The 5,000-nt window shown below is 73.8% G+C and overlaps 1 pseudogene across 1 annotated transcript; it reads right to left on the bottom strand.

The window, feature by feature from the left end:
* Positions 1 to 818: 818 nt before the first annotated feature.
* LOC309452467 (PDZ domain-containing protein 4-like) lies at positions 819 to 4,457 on the bottom strand (annotated as a pseudogene). The gene is made up of 6 exons: positions 4,398 to 4,457; positions 3,065 to 3,289; positions 1,684 to 1,760; positions 1,134 to 1,232; positions 1,002 to 1,064; positions 819 to 920 (listed from the first exon to the last, which is right to left on the bottom strand). The product of its transcript is annotated as a PDZ domain-containing protein 4-like (transcript).
* Positions 4,458 to 5,000: the final 543 nt, after the last annotated feature.

The following is a 5,000-nucleotide window of genomic DNA, read 5'->3' as shown; positions in this document are numbered from 1 at the left end:
CACCAGGACCCCCCCGAGCCCCCCATGACCCCCCGAGACCCCATGACCCCCCCCAAGACCCCCAGGACCCCCCCCAATACCCCCCAGCTCCTCCTGGGACCCAACAAGGAGTCCACAGCCCCCCCAACCCCTCAGTCATCCCCATTCCCTGCCCCCAGGACCCCCCGGCTCCCCAGGACCCCCCCCCGGACCCCCCCCGGCCCCCCCACCTGGCTCCCCAGGATCCCCCCGGACCCCCCGGCCCCCCACCTGGCTCCCCAGGATCCCCCCCGGCCCCCCCCAGACCCCCTGGACCCCCCCCAGCCCCCCCACCTGGCTCCCCAGGATCCCCCCCGGACCCCCCAGCCCCCCCCACCTGGCTCCCCAGGATCCCCCCCGGCCCCCCCGGCCCCCCACCTGGCTCCCCAGGATCCCCCCCAGACCCCCCCGGCCCCCCCACCTGGCTCCCCAGGATCCCCCCCGGCCCCCCCCGGCCCCCCCACCTGGCTCCCCAGGATCCCCCCCGGCCCCCCCAGACCCCCTGGACCCCCCCGGCCCCCCCACCTGGCTCCCCAGGATCCCCCCCGGCCCCCCCCGGCCCCCCCACCTGGCTCCCCAGGACCACCCCCGGCCCCCCCCGGCCCCCCCACCTGGCTCCCCAGGATCCCCCCCAGACCCCCTGGACCCCCCCCAGCCCCCCACCTGGCTCCCCAGGATCCCCCCCGGCCCCCCCCGGCCCCCCCACCTGGCTCCCCAGGATCCCCCCCGGCCCCCCCTGGCCCCCCGGCCCCCCCACCTGGCTCCCCAGGACCCCCCCCGGACCCCCCCGGCCCCCCCACCTGGCTCTCGGGCCGCGCCAGCAGCAGCGAGATGCTGGTTTGCTGCTGGCGGGTCAGCGCGGCCACGGCCTCCTCGCGGTCCTGAACCTCCACCCCGTTAATCTGGGGGGGGGGCACGGGGGTCAGCGTCGGGACCCCCCCGGGACCCCCCAGCCCCCCCAGCCCCCCCAGCCCCCAGCCCACCTGCACGATGCGGTCGCCCTCGCGGATGCGCCCGTCCTTGGCCGCGATGCTGTTGGGGTTCACCTGGGGGGGGGTCAGCACCCCGGTGTCCCCGTGGCCCCCCCCCCGCCCCCCGGGACCCCCCCCCGGTACCTCCCCCACGTAGATGCCGGCGTCCTCCTCGCCGTCCGTGCGGTAACAAACCGTCAGCCCCAGCTTGTCGCGGTGACTGGGCCGGCACAGCTGCACCTCCTGCGGGACCCCCCGGGACCCCCCCCGTCAGGGACCCCCCGTCCGGGACCCCCACCCCCCGTCAGGGACCCCGGCGTCCGGGACCCCCCCCCCCCCCGTCAGGGACCCCAGTGTCCGGGACCCCCCGTCAGGGACCCCAGCGTCCGGGACCCCCCGTCAGGGACCCCGGCGTCCGGGACCCCCCCCCCGGTCAGGGACCCCGGCGTCCGGGACCCCCCATCAGGGACCCCAGTGTCCGGGACCCCCCGTCAGGGACCCCCCCGTCAGGGACCCCGGCGTCTGGGACCCCCCCCCAGTCAGGGACCCCCCATCAGGGACCCCAGCGTCCGGGACCCCCTGTCAGGGAACCCCTCCCCATCAGGGACCCCGGCGTCCGGGACCCCCCCCCCCCTCCCGCCACCAGGGACCCCGGCGTCCGGGACCCCGCCCCCGGCGCCCCCCCCCCCCTCACCTCGTACTCCAGCTCCTCGGGGCGCTCGGGCCTCCCCCAGATCCGCGGGGTCGAAATAGTCGTGGGGGGCGGGGGGGCTGGGGGGGAAGGGGTTAGTGGGTGGGGAGGGGTCCCCAGGGGGTCTCTGGGGGGTGTTGGGGTCCCCAAGGCGGGGGTTGGGGTCCCTAATGGGGGGTTTGGGGTCCCCAGGGGGTCTCTAGGTGGGGGGGGGGGGGGGCAGGTCTCCATCACCAAAATCATCTTGTTTTGGGGCAAAAATGGGGCTGAATATGCGCAGGTGACACGACCCGGTTTGGGGACAGTACAGGGGGGGGCGCAGGAGGCCACGGGGGTTGGGGGGGGGGTCTGTGGGGCGGGGGGGTCCATGGGACTCCCTGTGGGGCTCAGGGGGGGTCCATGGGGCTCTGGGGGGGTCCCCAGGCTCTGGGGGGGGTCTCTGTGGGGCAGGGGGGTTCCATGGGGGCTGGAAGGTCTCTGGGGGCTCAGGGGGCTCCATGGGGGTCTGGGGGCTCCATGGGGGTCTGGGGGGGCTCTGGGGGGCTCCATGGGGGTCTGGGGGCTCCATGGGGGTCTGGGGGGCTCTGTGGGGCAGGGGGCTCCATGGGGGTCTGGGGGCTCCATGGGGTCTGGGGGGCTCTGTGGGGCAGGGGCTCCATGGGGGTCTGGGGGGGCTCTGGGGGTCTCTGTGGGGCAGGGGGCTCCATGGGGGTCTGGGGGGGCTCTGGGGGGTCTCTGTGGGGCAGGGGGCTCCATGGGGCTCAGGGGGCTCCATGGGGGTCTGGGGGGGCTCTGGGGGTCTCTGGGGGGCTCAGGGGGCTCCATGGGGGTCTGGGGCTCCATGGGGGTCTGGGGGGGCTCTGGGGGGCTCTGGGGGCTCAGGGGGCTCCATGGGGGTCTGGGGGCTCCATGGGGCTCAGGGGGCTCCATGGGGGTCTGGGGGCTCCATGGGGGTCTGGGGGGGCTCTGGGGGTCTCTGTGGGGCAGGGGGCTCCATGGGGGTCTGGGGGGGCTCTGGGGGTCTCTGTGGGGCAGGGGGCTCCATGGGGGTCTGGGGGGGCTCTGGGGGCTCCATGGGGGTCTGGGGGGCTCTGGGGGGGCTCTGTGGGGCAGGGGGCTCCATGGGGGTCTGGGGGCTCCCATGGGGGTCTGGGGGGGCTCTGGGGGGTCTCTGTGGGGCAGGGGGCTCCATGGGGGTCTGGGGGCTCCATGGGGGTCTGGGGGGGCTCTGGGGGTCTCTGTGGGGCAGGGGGCTCCATGGGGCTCTGGGGGGGCTCTGTGGGGCAGGGGGCTCCATGGGGGTCTGGGGGGGCTCTGGGGGCTCCATGGGGGTCTGGGGGGCTCTGGGGGCTCCATGGGGGTCTGGGGGCTCCCGGGCACTCACGGCTCGGCCCCCCCGAAGCTGATGTCCGTCTGGGTGCCGCTGTCCACGAGGCCGCCGGCGGGGGGGGGTCCCGGCCCCGGCCCCCCCCAGGGGGGCGGGGGGGGCGGGTCCCGGGGGGGCGGTCCCGCCGCTCGGGGGGGGGCGGCGCCTCAGCACCTGCAGCACCAGCGGCTCGCGGGGGCCCCCCCGGCCCCGCCCCCCCCGCGGCGCCTCCTTCCCGCTCACCTGGGGGGGGGGGGCGGGGGGGTCAGGGCGCCCCGGGGGCTCAGCCCCCCCCCCCCCCCCCCCTCCATTGTCTGCGCTCGCCCGGAAACGGCGGCAGCGGTTGCCATGGAAACCGGCGGGGGGATGGGGACCCCCCACCCCCCTTAGAGCCGCCAGCCCCGCCCCCTGCCCCTATAGACCCCATTGTCCACACCCCTATAGAGCCCATAGACCCCCATACCTGCCCCTATAGACCCCATTGTCCACACCCCTATAGAGCCCATAGACCCCCATACCTGCCCCTATAGACCCCATTGTCCCACCCCTATAGCCCCCCCGCCAGCCCCTATAGACCCCATAGACCCCCATACCTGCCCCTATAGACCCCATTGTCCACACCCCTATAGCCCCCCCGCCGGCCCCTATAGACCCCACACCCCCCGGTTCTGGCTCGCCCGGCCCCTCACACACCCCTATAGATCCTCACACACACCCTATAGATTCTCACACGCCCCCTATATCCCCTCACACACCCCTATAGATCCTCACACGCCCCCTATATCCCCTCACACGCCGCTATAGATCCTCACACGCCCCCTATATCCCCTCACACACCCCTATATCCCCTCACACACCCCTATAGATCCTCACACGCCGCTATAGATCCTCACACACTCCTATAGATCCTCACACGCCCCCTATATCCCCTCACACACCCCTATATATATCCCTTCACACACCCCTATAGCCCATCACACACCCCTATGGCTCCTCACATACCCCTATAGATCCTCACACACTCCTATGGCTCCTTGCATTCCTCTATATCCCGTCACACCCCCCTATATATATCCCCTCACACACCCCTATGGCCCGTCACATTCCTCTATAGCTCCTCACACCCCCTATGGCCCCTCACACACCCCTATATATATATATATATATATATATATATATACACATCCCCTCACACCCCTATGGCCCCTCGCACACCCTATATCCCCTCACACCCCTATATGTATATCCCCCCCCACCTATATATATATATATATATATATATATCTCTCCCTCACACCCCTATATGTGTATATATGTATACCCCCCCGCCCCCCCCCCCCCCCCCCGGTACCTGCGGCGCCGCCCCGCGCGGCTCGTCGCGCGCCTGCACCACGCACATGTTGCAGCCCATGGCGGGACCGGCCCGCGCGCTCAGCCCCGCGCGCTCAGCCCCGCGCGCTCAGCCCCGCGCCCCGCGCGCCGGCTCCGGCTCCGGCTCCGGCTCCGGCCCCGCGCGCGCTCAGCCCCGCGCCCCGCGCGCCGGGCGGCGGCAGCGGCCCCCCCGGCCCCCCCCGCCCCCCATGGCCGGCGGAGGGTCCGGCGGGGCCGCCCGCTCCGGGCCGGGGCCGGTTCCGGTTCCGCTTCGGGCCGGTTCGGGCCGGTTCCGGCGCGCGGCGGCGGCAGGTGGCGGCTCGCGGCGATGGCGGAGGGCGGGGCCGGCGCTGGCCACGCCCCCTCCCGCGCGGCCACGCCCACAGCCCCCTCCCATAGGCATCCCGTATACACCCCGTGGGTTCCTTACGGACCCCACAGCAGCGACCCGGAGCCGCCGCAGCCCCCCCACAGCCCCCTATAGCCCCCCACAGCCCCCTATAGCCCCCCCAGTCCCTATAGCCCCCCCAGTCCCCTACAGCCCCCCCAGTCCCCTTAGCCCCCCCAGTCCCCTACAGCCCCC

The sequence above is a fragment of the Streptopelia decaocto genome, assembly GCF_964273445.1.
Source record: "Streptopelia decaocto genome assembly, contig: HAP1_SCAFFOLD_2441, whole genome shotgun sequence".
Classification (NCBI taxonomy): Eukaryota; Metazoa; Chordata; class Aves; order Columbiformes; family Columbidae; genus Streptopelia; species Streptopelia decaocto.
Note: the sequence above shows the minus strand (reverse complement) of the source record. Positions and strands in the feature narration are given on the sequence as shown.